Below are 15,240 nucleotides of genomic sequence, written 5' to 3' on the forward strand. Positions count from 1 at the left end.
CGTGTGCCATTTAAATCTGGGGATGTGACCTTCATGATCTAGCTGGAAACACCAATGAGTCCAAGAAAAATTATTGATTTTCAGTTGGTTCAACCATTTCTTGTCATAGGTCAAGTATGACCTCCAAGTTCAGACATGTCAAAGCTGAACCAGACTCCTAAAATTTTTAACATTTTTCATTTCTCTTTTAATATTTAGAGATATGGCAATATTCTAGTACATGTCAAGAGTGTCCTGGGTGGGAGGATGGCAGCCACGAAAGCCAGTCTCTAGTCTTTTCAATTCCACTGAGTTCGTTGAAGAATGAAATGACTTCCTCAGGCAATCACAGAAAATCTGTGCTCCTCAGGCATAAATGCTTGTTGAAGCTAAGAGGGACAGAATTGATAAATGAACCTAAAGGTACAGTGCTGCTTCTGTTAATACATACAAATTTTACATGTGCCAAACATCAATGGGCTTTTGCATAACTGTGATATCTTCTCTTAGCTAATTATCTGTCTTAAGGGGTTCAGAGTATGCCACCCCAAAATATGCTACTCTGGCATATAATTGTTTTGAGCTAAAGGCAATTGAGAAGAAAACAGGCATAGGAGGTACTCTCTGTCCTTCCTTTATCTACCAGGAAGAGTAGAACTATTCTTAATCACCAGAGACAATGCTAGACTCCTATCAGCCCAGAGATGGCACCAGAAGAATCTATGTAACTTTACTAAAAGACCTTTATATTCTATTAGTTTCACCCCCTATATACAGCCCACCACAGGTTATAGCCCTTGGAAGGCTAAGTCTTTTTACAAATTTATTATTGTTTTCTAAGATACTGTATATGCACAAGTTCATTTTTCCCCCCGAGACAAGGTCTTTCTCTGTCTGTCACCCAGGCTAAAATACAGTGATGTGATCATAGCTTACTGCAGCCTCCAACTCCTGGCCCAAGGGATCCTCTAGCCTTAGCCTCCCGTGTAGCTAGGGCTACAGGTGCACATCACCACACCTGGCTAATTTTGTACTTTTGGTAGAGATGTGGTCTTGCTATGCTGCCCAGTCTGATATGCTCAAGTTTAATCACCCCTTTGAGTCACTCATCACTGAGGTCTCTCCCAAGTGATATGGTCTGCACGTGTTAATGAACTCTTTGTTTTTCTCATATTAATCTATCTTTTGTCAGTTTAGTTTACAATGAACACAAGACAGTGTCTTTGTCTATTCAAACTGTTAACAACAAATTACCATAGACTTAGTGGCTAAACACCAAGTATTTATATCTCACAGTTCTGGAGGCTGGAAGAACTCTTAGATCAGAGTGACAGCATAGTTATGTTCTGGTAAGAGCCCTCTTGCAGTTTGCATAGTTGACTTCCCCTGGTATCCTCATATACTGTAAAAAGAGCTAGCTAGCTGTCCAGCGTCCTATCGTAAGGTCACCAGTCCCATTCATAATGGTTCCACTCTCATGACCTAATTGCTTCCCAAAGGCCACACCTACAAATACCATTACATTGGGATTAGAGTTTCAACATGAATTGTGGGGGAACAGAAACATTCAGTCCATTGCAAAAGGGTAGAGAGAAAGGGTTTTTCCTCCTCTACATACTCCATTTGTTATCTATTCTGAGTCTTGAGAATTTTCTACAAAATGGATATATTTAGATAGAGAGGAATTTTACTAAATAATGCCTGTAAAGCTTAGCAGTTAGAAGTTTATATATCTAAAATCCTAATAAGCCTGTATTGGATGATGCCTTGTAAATCCTCCTTTCTTTCATTATGAGGGAAGAAGATGAGTCTTAGAGAGGCTGAGCCACATGTTCAAGAGTTTAATGAGTAGTAGGGTCAATAGAAGCCATGTCTGTCTAACTCCAAAGATAATAGCAGCCTGTGTAAGACAGAGACTCATAACATTTTGTGTTGCTTCCCTCTAACGTCTCCTACCAGAGCCAGTATAAAGCCGTGGATAGATCAAGCTTTTTCTATTGCTGCTGTAGCAAATTACCACAAATTTAGTGTCAAGTAATACATATTTTATGTTACAGTTCTGGGGGTCAGAGTCCAAAATAGATCACTAAGCTAAAGTGAAAGTATCTGTAGGGCAGCATTCCTTCTGGAAGTTCTAGGGAGAATCCATTCTGTGGCTTTTTCTAGCATTTAGAGGTCATCCACATTCGTTGGCTCATGGCTCCGTTCCTCCATCTTCAAAACCCACAAGGCTTGGCTGAATAATTTTCAGAGTGCCATCTCTCCATTTCTCTTGCTTTTGTCTCCTCCTGAACTTTTGAGGAGATGACATTAGGTCCACCTTGAAAGTGCAGGATAATATTCCTATTTTAATGTCAGCTTGGTAGCACCTTTAACTGTCCTTTGCTATACAATCTGATATATTCACCATTTCTGGGGATTAGGCTATGGGTATCTTTGGGAGACCATTATTCCGCCTATGAGAGTGAGAGTGAGAGTGAGAGAGAGAGAGAGAGAGAGAGAGAGAGAAAGAGAGAGATTCCCCTCTGAGCATATGATGGCCGGGGAGTTGGTATGTTAATGTGTAAGTAGGGAGATAATAACAAAACAGCTGGTAAATAAGACAGTATAGAACAATTAATTTATTAGGTCCAGGTATTGCCACTGGAATAGAGAGAAGGCCCAGATCTAAGTGCACTGGATATATCCAAGAAAGTTATATCTGTCTGGTTAATAAAGACTGCATAGCTATTGGATGAGGCAGGAAGGGACCCCAGTGAAGTGAGGAACAGAGTTAGGGAAGAAGGCATCATGCACACAGCATAGGGATGGAGCCAGCTCTAATGAGTTAGACCATGTCTATAAGAAGCAAAAAAATGTGGATAGGAAAGGGAAGATGCAATTCTTTTCACCCTTAAAGCTAGGCAGGGAATTTGTAGGGAAGGGTAATTTTTAAAAATCCTAGTAAATGGTACATGAATTCTCCTTGGCTTCAGAACAAATGGGAAATGATTAATTGCAGCAATATCATATGAAATCACCATTTTATAGGTCAAAAATTGTCAAATATCTGCAATTTCTTGTGATTTACCTTCAAGGAATTGTAGAGACTCAGTATTACTTAGAAACATGGAGGGGGAATTCAGTGATCAGAGAGTTGTTCTTTAAAATCACCACAAGAGGGTGGTAAAGAATTATGCTTTATATCTGCACACCTACAGAATATTGGTCTTTCTTTGCATACACAAAAATAATTATTTAAATGTATGTAAGATGGAGCTTTGGAAATGTTTTTCTTTCTAATTTGCTGTTGTTAATCATATTTAAAGTAGTATGATTTACCATCCTTAAAGTATGTTGGCTGCTAGCTGGACCTCTTTAATGCAGAGAACACCAATTTTATACACAATCTCGGTCTTCCATATGTGTATGAATGTGCTTAAAATGCAACAGATTCATATATAAATTATGAGCACCTCGTCACTGTCAAACTTCTAATGTATAATGATGAATTAAATAGAATTTTAGGTGGAGAAATCTATATTTTAAATTCATTTCCGTATCTTGTTTATGAAATGAAATATTGAAATGAATGTAGGGGAGTGGTCCTGTGGTTCACGTTCAAATGTTAGTCAAGTTGAGGCTGTTTACCATTCTTAGTGACCTTGATCAAATTGCTCAACTCAGCTGGGAACTGAATTGTGTGTTTAGAGGATTAAGCAGTGCTGCCCGACATTTTAGAGTCAGACACACCTACTATAATTTGTTTTGGCATTAACGCTAGGCTCGTCTTGAATTAAAATGGCAATCTCCATTTTGCAAGGGAAGGTCTCAGGGACCTGAAGATATGTTTACTTCATCCGGTAACAAGGTTATTGATTTCCCTTTCCTTTATTTTCCTTCATTATAACTTAAAATTCCTAAACATTTTACTAGAGATGTATTTAATTTATCTATAGTCTTTGATTATTATGTGTGCACCTGTGTCTGTGAATGTGTCTGTATGTGTGCCTGTGTGCATGGATGTATAGGAGTGTCTGCATGCCTGCCTTGTAATATGTGAGTGAATACTTACCCAACGTGTGTGCATCCCTGTGTTAGTTTTGTTGTGTGTTTTCCTGTGTGTATTATATAAGTGTGTGAGGGTTGTGTGTATGAGAGTCTGTGCATACGTATCTACAGGAAGTACATGTGCAAGTATGTGCACATGCATTGGCATACATTGTGTGGTGTGCAGTTGTGTACATATATGTGTGTGTGTGAGTGTGAGATATACATTGTGGTGTGTTCATGTGTTATGTGTGTGCACAGGCATGTGCAAGAGTGTGCTGGTATGTGTACATGTATGTGTGTTCCTAATGTGCATGTGTGTGTGTCTGCATGTGTATTTGTGAGATTTTGGTAGGCAAGTAGGGAGATCTCAAATTGTGAGTGTGTGTGCACATATGTGTATATATGTGCCTGTTTGTATATGTGCGTGTGGGTGTTTGCATAAAGATAAAGAGCTAGACACATTGTCTTTAGAACCTTGTTCACAGCTGAGCGCATTTCTCTAGCCAGGAGAAGGCAGTGTGCTCCTTGCACCCTCTTTGAGTTCAACAAGGGAAAGCTTTGAACTTTGAACTCTAGTGCTGGGACTGCTCCTCCTTTTGCCTTTCCTTCTTCCCCCATAATACTCCTGTTTATGTATTGTGTAGGAACCCATTTTAAACCCACCAACCTCTCCTTACTTTTCACTTACTCTGTGTAAAAGCTTTGTAGTCAAGATTAAGGGACTTTAAGAGCATCGGTGATTTGTCAGGGTATGAGAACTATGATTCAAGTATTTATTTTCATCACTTCATACCTTTACTTTCTCTACTATTGAACAGATTGGGCTCTTGGGTAATACCATACATAAATGACTTTGAGTTTCTTTGGAGAAGAAAAGTGTAAAATAGGCTTTGAAATGATCTTTTACTAGTATGACCATTTCATTAGCTATAGCAGATTTTTTTTTTAAGAATATATTTTCAGCTAATCTTTTTAAAGCTCATTTTATGCCTGCCTTTAATTTAAACTCAGTATTCTCCGGCAAAAATGCCAGAGTAGACTTTGCAAGTCCTGTTTTCTTAGAAACAGATGATCGCTCACCTTTGAGATTTGTCCTGAGAATGTTTTCTCTGATCTTCTTAGAGTTTAGTGCATAATCAGTTTTTCTTCTTTTTCCTGGCTCAGCAAGTTTTCCAAGCTAGCTTTTTCTAGTTTTGGAGTCTTTGGAAAAGAGCAGTGACTTTGTAGTCAGGGAGGCCCAAGGTCAAATCCAGAGCCAACCACATATCAAGTTTAATCTCCTGGCCTTTACAACGATTCATATTTACTCATGATGTCTTCTGAACAAAATTTCAGTTCACAACATATGATTAGTAAACAAATTATATACTGCTTTTTTAATCTATTTTTTTTTTAGCAGGAGTGGCTTTGGTTCCTTTTTTTTTTTTTTTTTTTTGCTGTATTCCATTTTACCATTATACAATAGGCTTGCCATCAATTTCTATTGTTAGTCATTGATATTTTATGAATAAAAATTTTTTTAAGCTGATAGTTTCTTAGATAATTTATAGCTGAAACATGTTGATATAGTCGATTTGCTGCATAAGAACCAGAACACCTCACTACCGCATTATCCCAAAAGGGGACTTTTACATTTGGGATAATGTGGTAGTGAGGTATTCTTGTTCTTATGCAGCAAATTGACTTTTAATCCCTTTTAAAAGAAAGGGACTGAAGCTGCTGGGTAAATGCATAGAGACTATGTAAACATTTCTTGCAACATTTGATTTACCTATACAATGTCAAGTATTTGCTGGCATGAAAGACAAGATTTGGGGGGAGAAGATATGGCCCAACCTATAGAAGCTTCTAAAAATGCTAAAATTTTCAAATTATTATTACTACAAGAAGCATAGATATTCAGGTCATTTATAACTCATATTTAATAGACATATGAGCTATTTCTTTGAAAGAAATGCTGGAAGACTATGTTTATCAGCTGACAATGTCAAAACCAAGATCTAAAATATGAATTGATCAACAGGACTCCTCAATTAGCAGCTTGTTTTGTTCTTCTTAATCCATGGTTATTATCTCTGTTCTTCCAATTCTACTTAAGGATTTTTTAGTGCATATTTTCTCCCCTTTGAGATTAATCCATCCTTGATTTCATTCTCTTCTCCTTCTGCCCTTATACTCTATAGCTAATCTGACAGCATGATCTCTGTCTGACACCTGAATCTACATGCGTTTTCCAAACTCAATTCAAGTTAGCTGATTTTGGTCAGTTTCTTGTATGCAAAATAGTCTTAGGCACTGTAGATACACAATGACAATTCTCTTCCCCATACTTAATATGATCATAAGCCTTTGGTTATACACAGAAAAACTGGAAGAATATCTTTAGACTTCTAGTTATTTCACCATAAGACTCAGCAGCTCAGTGTAGTATTCAATGCCAAAATAAAAACATTTTTAATCCAAAAAAATGTACCTGTTTCTTTCATGGCTCTTGGGATTGCCTGCTCTTAGTGTTTCATCTCCATGTTTACACAGATTAGCTGATCAAAACAGAAGGGTTAGCAAACTAGTAAATGTATGATTTTGTGTTCATCCAGTCATAGCTAATTCTACTGTAGGCATTACTGAGTCCACATGGGACTGCGGGCTTGTGTCACATCGAGTGCAGTTCCTCAAGAGCCAGGCAATCTTCTCCTAAGCAAATTCCCTCTTCTACTTTAAGAACAGAAAAGCCAATGAGAAATTATATAAGAAGATGTAACAATAAATCTGGATAGCATGCACGATTGTAGAACATTCTGGGTGAGGTTCAGTGTTGCTGAGAAGGTGCAGAGAAAGTTGTGGAGAGACTCATGGGCTGCTTATTACATACTTGGGCAGCTAAAAAATCTTGCCTAAGCTTTTCTTCCCTTTGATCCAGATTTACTTCGGCCTTACTTTATGTCATTTATCTTCAGTTCCATTTAATAAACAGCTATTGAGCAACCATCAAATGGCAGACATGACCACATGTTCTAGACAGCAACTAATATACTGTCTGGTAAACAGTAGTGGTACACTATAAATAGTTGAGATTAACAGCTGCGTGAAAAGTGAATGAACAAATGTATAGTTTTTCAAACAGGGAGATATCCCCCTATTTGCCTCTCACTGATTTGGGGATATATCTAACATTTCTGGCCCCATAGTTGGACTTTTGTTGAGGGGCCATTCTTGCTGACTCTCTGGACACTCTCTGCCTGTGTAGCACTTTGGTGCCTGCCTGGTGTCCTCTTGCAATCTTCCTTCCACTTCCCTGCTCTCTTGGATCTTTGCTAGCTCTCTTCCACGTAGATGGGCTACTATGCCAGGATCTTCTTTGCCAAATAATTCCGTATCTTCAAAATTATTGACTTCAGATTTAGTGCACAACAGATAAAACCTGAGTCACTCATTTGTTGAATCATCGTTACTTTGTTTTTCAAGAAAAATAGTAAGCTTCTACTAAATGCTAGGCCATGCTGCACAAAGGAGAACCCACATTTAACAAAAAGCAGTTCCTACACTGAAATTGGACACAAGAACAGGGAAACTTGTAATTACCCAAAGACAGCCTGCCTGAGCACTAAAGAAACTGTATTATATGAAAAGCCATCCCTAAAGTCTCCAAAGTGGCCACCTATTAGAAAAGTATCCAATGCATAATAATTTCATTGAATATTTGCCAAATAACATTTGTGGATGGACAAAAATAACTGTTCTGTTTAGTCAATGCAAAATAAATAGCGTCAAACAAGGAAGTGATAGTAAATGGAAGGACAAGAATTAGATCAAATTTTTAAAAATGGTATTTTAAGATGTAAATGAACTCAAACTAAGCTAGCAGTATTAATAAGAAAGAAATTCTAGAAGGCTTGCTTAAATAGGGAAGTAATAATTATTTTAATTAATTCATCAGCTTTTGAAATGGTGCCTCTAAAGTGATAACAAATGCTTTAAAAGAGTTTGCTTTCCTCAATAGGTTTTATAAAACTCTGTTGAGTAGGTAGTGCCTGTTAAAGGTCACTCCAGCCATTGCCCATGATCATAAACTCCAAATGAGTGCCTTCTAAATGAATAAAATTTTACTGTGATATAATTCTGCTCATTTCTGCCAGGCTTTGTAAATGCTTTGAAATATTTCAGGAACCCAATCCTGATAAGCTGCTAGGAAGTCAACTTCATTATGCGGTTATGGTCACCAATTTTTTTCCCAGGGAGTGACATATAAAACCTCTCATCTGAGCAAAATGAGGCAGATTAATGTTGCATAAAACATATACAGTCTGGATTACAAAATCGCAAAAGCTCTCTCTTGGCTAGAGAAGCCTTCCCTCTTTAGATGCCTGTAATTGCAAGAGAAATTTCCCCAGGGCTTAATATTTCTTCCTGTTACGAACAGAAAATTCTACATAATAGAAATAAACCATGATATAAGGAAATTTTAGTCAGCTTTGCTTGCTGGTCAGGAAACATAAGCATAAATTATTACTTTAGTTAACCTTTTGCCTATTCCAACTTTGTCTTCAAAACTAAAGAAATATTCTCCGCACAGGTTATATGGTTTGGCTGTGTCTTCACCCAGATCTCATCTTGAATTGTAGTTCCCATAATCCCATATAATGGGAGGGACCTGGCTGGAGGTAACTGAATCGTGAGGGCAGTTACCTCTACGCTGCTTTTCTCATGATAGCGAGTGAGTTTTCACAAGATCTGATGATTTTATAAGGGGCTTTTCGCCCTTTGCTTGGCACTGTTTCTTCTTCCTGCTGCCATGTGAAAAAGGATGCATTTGTTTCCCCTTCTACCGTGAGTGTAAGTTTCCTGAGGCCTCTTCAGCTCCATGGAACCGTAAGTCAGTGAAACCTCTTTCCTTTATAAATTACCCAGTCTTGGGCAGTTCTTTACAGCAGCATGAGAATGGACTAATACATAAGGTTCTCAAACTGTTATGAGAGTCACTGGACTTGGGACATTATACCAAAACCAGTTTCAGCAAATAATCATTTTAAAGTGTTGGAAATGATTGGCAGCTGTGCAGCATCAGTATCCACGTTGAAAGCTGCTGCAATGTGAAACCAATTTGCTCTTCGCTTACCTCCTCATCTCCCATCTCTTTCTCTTCTGCAGTGCATCTCCTAATCCTCTTTAAATATAGTTTTTATTCTGTCACTCTCCCACTAAAAATCTTTCAATTGCTGAAGGGGCATATTCTCAGCTTCCATTTGTGTACTTAACATATTTTTCAAAAGAGAGGATTGCTGGATGATCAACCCTTAAGGGGTGAAAAGGGTAAGTATGGATAATAAAGGGTTGCTTCCTATTTGGAATCCACACATACAGCCAAGCTACTGCAAGATTAGCTTTTAGAGACCCCAGTAGCATTAAGAATAACTGGGGGCTGTACAGGACAATGGAAGTAATATGGTTTCCTCTCCTGGCAACATCTCTGGGGAGGTACTAACAAGCATGTAAGTGTTTCCTACAGGCAAGAAGCTGTAGGGGGCTGAAGAGGCTGCAAGTCTTCAAAAATTCACAAATTGGATTATCCATTCTTAAGGAGCTGGCCATTGTAGCAAACCATGCCTTGAGGCATGGAGTTTAAATGCCTCTCAAAGCAGGAGTGAAGAGAAGCATTCTTCTAGCATTTATTTTGAGAGGCAATATTGCATAGGGTCAAGAGCTCCAACCGCGTTAGCACACTGCCTGGGTTTGAATTTCAGCTCCAACGTGAACTAACTCTCTTGACTTGGGCAAGTTATGTAAGCTCTCTACTTCTTAGTTTCCTCATCTATATAACGCTAATAATAAAGTTAGCTTTGTTCTAGTGAAGAGATATAAAATACTTAGAACACAGGCCAGCATATAGCAAGCACTGTTCAATTATTTGCTATTATTGGAAAATATTTATTTGGTGCATATTATGTAAGAACTGTGTTGAAAATTGGGGTTAAAATGGGGAGGAATTCAAATTTGCTGTTCTAATCAGGGAGACTCCTAAATGCAAGGTGGTAAATGCTAAGATGGAGGGGGACATAATATGCTACAGAAGCTCAGGAGAGGAATACTGAAAGCAAACAGGGAAGATTTCTTGCAAGAAGCCTGAGATTTCTTGCAAGTCTGAGACTTGCCATAATGCTCAAGAAGGCCTTGACCAACCTCTCTCCATTCTCCCCCCATAGTCTCTGGTAAAGCACTGTTCTACTCTGCTTCTATGATATCAACTTTTTTTTTTTTAAGATTCCACATGAGTGTGATCATTATTTGTCCTGTGTCTGGTTTATTTTGCTTAACATGATGTGATCCAAGCTTATTCACATTGTCACAAGTGATAAGATTTCATTGTACCTCATAAATATGTACAGGTCAATTGAAACAATTTTCTTATTATACTTTAAGTTGTTGGGTACATGTGCAGAACATGCAGGTTTATCACATAGGTACACACCCACCATGGTGGCTTGCTACACACCATCATCTACATTAGGAATTTCTCCTAATGCTATCCCTCCCCAAACCCCTACTACCTGCTATTCCTCCCCGAGTCCCTCATCCCCTGAAAGGCCCAATATGTGATGTTCCTCTCCCTGTGTTCATATGTTCTCATTGTTCAACACCCACTTATGAGTGAAACTGTGCAGTGTTTGGTTGTCTGTTCTTGTGTCAGTTTGCTGAGAATGATGGTTTCCAGCTTCTCACTGCTGGAAAGGACTCCAGCAGTCCTTTGTTCACTGCAAAGGACATGAACTCATCCTTCTTTATGGGTGCATAGTATTTTATGGTATATATGTGCTACCTTTTCTTTATCCAGTCTTTCATTGATGGGCATTTCGGTTAGTTCCAAGTCTTTGCTATTGTAAATAGTGCTGCAATAAACATATGTGTACATGTGTATTTATAACAGAATGATTTATAATCCTTTGAATATATACCCAGTAATGGGATTGCTGGGTCAAATGATATTTCTATTTCTAGATCCTTGAGGAATTGCCACACTGTCTTCCACAGTGGTTGAACTAATTTACACTCAGTATAAAAGCGTTCCTATTTCTACACATCCTCTCCAGCATATGTTGTCTCCTGATTTTTTAATGAATGCCATTCTAACTGGCATGAGGCAGTATCTCAATGCGGTTTTGATTTGCATTTCTCTGGTGACTAAAACAAAATTTGTAAAGAAACTTCAGTTTTTTGGTTTCTCCCTTGGGCAGCTCCCTGGGAAAGCTAGGTGTTAAAGTTGGGGAGGAAAATCCAGGATGCAAACAGATATCATTTCTGCTTAAGCATTTTCATTAAATTGTCTAAAGAGATCTTGTAAGGAAGTGGGCTGAATCTTAATTGTGCAGTTAATTGTTGTGACTTATTTTCTCATTTTTTTGATTTTTTTAAGTTGTACTTTAGGTTCTCGGGTACATGTGCAGATTATGCAGGATTGTTCAATAGGTACATATATGGCAATGTGATTTGATACCTCCATCCCCCCTTCACCTATATCTGGCATTTCTCCCCATGCTATCTCTCCCCAACTCCCCACCCGCCACTGACCCTCCCCTATTTCCCCCCAACAGACCCCAGTGTGTGATGCTCCCCTTACTGTGTCCATGTGTTCAACACCCACCTATGAGTGTGAACATGCAGTGTTTGATTTTCTGTTCTTGTGTCAGTTTGTTGAGAAGGATGATTTCCAGATTCATCCATGTCCCTGCAAAGGACAAAACTCATCATTTTTTATGGCTGCATAGTATTCCATGGTGTATATGTGCCACATTTTCCTTGTCCAGTCTATCATCGATGAGCATTTGGGTTGGTTCCAGGTTTTTGCTATTGTAAACAATGCCACAATGAACATATATGTGCATGTGTCTTTTTAGTAGAAAGATTTGTAATCCTTTGGGTATATACCTAGTAATGGGAATTCTGGGTCAAATGGAATTTCTATTTGTAGGTCCTTGAGGAATCGCCACACTGTCTTCCACAATGGTTGCACTAATTTACACTCCCACCAGCAGTGTAAAAGTGTTCCTATTTCTCCACATCCTCTCCAGCATCTGTTGTCTCCAGATTTTTTAATGAGTGTCATTCTAACTGGCGTGAGATGGTATCTCAATGTGGTTTTGATTTGCATTTCTCTAATGACCAGTGATGATGAGCATTTTTTTCATATGTTTGTTGGCCTCATAAATGTCTTGTTTTCAAAAGTGTCTGTTTATATCCTTTGCCCACTTTCGAATGGGTTTGTTTGTTTTTTTCTTATTAATCTGTTTTAATTCTTTTTAGATTCTGGATATTAGCCCTTTGTTGATGGGTAGATTGCAAAAAATTTTTCCCATTCTGTTGGTTGCTGGTTCACTCTAATGATTGTTTCTTTTGCTGTACAGAAGCTCTGGAGTTTAATTAGATCCCATTTGTCTATTTTGGCTTTGTTGCTAATGTTTTCGGTGTTTTAGTCATGAAGTTCTTGCCTGTGCCTATGTCCTTAATGGTTTTGCCTATGTTTTCTCCTAGGGTTTTTATGATGTTAGGTCTTATGTTTAAGTCTTTAATCTATTTGGAGTTAATTTTATTGTAAGGTGTCAGGACGGGGTCCAGTTTCTGCTTTCTGCACATGGCTAGCCAGTTATTCCAATACCATTTATTAAACAGGGAATCCTTTCCCCATTGCTTGTTTTTATAAGGTTTGTCAAAAATCAGATGGTTGTAGATGTTTGGCATTGCCTCCGAGGCCTCTGTTCTGTTCCATTGGTCTATGTCTCTGTTTGGTACCAGTACCATGCTGTTTTGATTACTGTAGCCTTGTAGTAGTGTTTGATGTCAGGTAGTGTGATGCCTCCAGCTTTGTTCTTTTTGCTTAGGATTTTCTTGGCTATGCGGGCTCTCTTCACCTTGTATATTTGTAACTTTATATCCTTTTTTTAAAAATAAGTTCCTCAAACCTAGGTATGCTTTAGATTCCCAAAATTTGTACTCACTTTACTCAAACAATGAATGGGATTTCGCTAAATTAAGGGTCTCAGGGGTAGGTTGAAATGGGTAAAAGAACACTGGAGGAAGAGGTTTCATCTTGGGCAAAAGATACATGAAGTAACCCAGAAATTTGGGTGATTCCAAATAATTTTACAGATTCATCTTAAGTAGATATTTAAAATTTGCTTCCATTTCTACTCTGTTGTTTAAGAACTTAATTACACAGTTATTTGGGTCCTTATTTTAACTAATGTTCAATTCTGGACTACTTCTTTTTACTCTTGAAAGAGTAATACTGAGAGAGCAGGCTCAAGGTATGTGGTTCAATGTCTTATACAAGGTCATAGCTTATATAAACATCACCAAGACCCAAAGAGACAATTTAAAGGTCTCTTCTTAGTATCTATTGAGCAAAAAATTCTCCCCAGCTTTTTATATTGAACCCTATGGCAGGTAATATATGAATATGCTTATGTGTATATGATAATGTACATATTAATAAGGTACAATATATACAATAGTATACATACATACTTCTGAGCTTATAGTTCTTAAAATATGCCAAAGTAAAATAAAAGCTCATTGTTCATCTGGATGCATTATTTTTATTTATTTTTGACATGGCTTCTTAAATATGGGCAATTTGGATGTATGAATTTTAATTAGTAACACTACCTAATGTATAAAATTACTTTTTAAAGTAAAATAAAACAATAAAAAATAATTTGCAAGTATTAAAACTCATAATTGTGCAAAGTTCAAGTGAAGAAATTCAGCATTTTAAATTTGAACCCTTTTAGAACAATATGTTCTGGTCACAGATGTTACACATTTCATTTTTTAAGAGAGAAAAAGAAGAAATGAGAAAAACAAACTAACAAATGCCATGGAATTATAAATTAATAATGGTTGTTGTTCTGTGCTTTTGAACGTCTAAATATTCCACCTAAATAGAACATGGCACTTCTCACACTAGTGTGGTCTGAGATAAGCCATGGAATCAGGTGCACTCAGAGACCAGACACATCCTCAATCAATTATGGAAAGACCAACAACCATTTTCCTTTCAAATGAGATTGAGAAATATTGGGCTGTTTTCCCAAAATGGAGGAAGTAGATGAGAACTGCTTGTTCTCTGAAAAGGAATCATGTTAATGAAATGACAAAGAGAGCTTTGTTCATTTAAATACCATAAAGTCCATCCAAGTTGGTAAGAGAGCACATAATTGTATCTTTTATATCTCAGTCAAATCTTTACTAAGGGACTGATCTCTCCAGTCCCCTTAATGAGAAAGAAAACTGAAAAGAACTCAGTTTCATGATATTTAAAATCCTTCCCAAGGGCACTTGGGCTCCATAACAACCACAGAAATCATTACTACATAAATGTAATTCTTTGAATTTTAAAACAAACAAATAGCAATAACATATATCAGAAAAAGTATTGTGCTACTAAAAAGAAAGTGATGCTTATATTTTATTTATCTGCGTTTTCCAATTAGTTTACAATGACTATGGATATTACTTGGTTAATTACTTTTTAATGACTGTGTTATTCATAAAACTCTATATAATGTTTGACTACATCTATGTCAATATATATGCAAAAATAGAGTGAAAATAAAGCATGCCCATATTTCTATGTATTGAAATTTTTTTTGTATTTTACTATATTTTGCATGATAAACATAAATAGCTCTGGCAATGTAATTTTAAATTCTATAATAACAATATTGTTCATTACAATATATACCAGAATAGAAATAAATCTTTATTATTGGAATATTCCTAAGTGCTTGCTGTTTTATTACATCAAATGTGACTACTAGACTGGCAAAAGAAGGTTCTTCCAGGTTATTTCTTCTAATTATCTGACCACAGGATAAATGTGGCTCATGGAAATTAATTGGGAGCACCTGTTCCAAGGTAGCTTTTGACAGAGGAACATCAATCTTCCCATTTCATGTAATTCTTCTTTTGAAGAGACAAATAGTTTTGTTTTTTTTTTTTGGAAAAGTCAAGGTATTTGGCCATGGAACCAGACCTTTCTTTCCAAGAGCCTCCTTTAGTGTTTCCAGCTTCATGTGACAAAGAGATGGGTCGATCAAAGTATTTCTAAATGTGAGTCAATTGGGCGGCATTGTTGAAGAAATCCATTTAGAAACTGCAGGTGTATCCCTCCACATTTGAAGTGGGCCTGCGGGATTCAGATGTGATAATGGAAAAGTGTATAAATGACAGCTCTGG

This window comes from Sapajus apella, unplaced genomic scaffold (genome assembly GCF_009761245.1).
Source record: "Sapajus apella isolate SASKATOON/1434 unplaced genomic scaffold, GSC_monkey_1.0 scaffold23, whole genome shotgun sequence".
NCBI classification, from domain to species: Eukaryota; Metazoa; Chordata; class Mammalia; order Primates; family Cebidae; genus Sapajus; species Sapajus apella.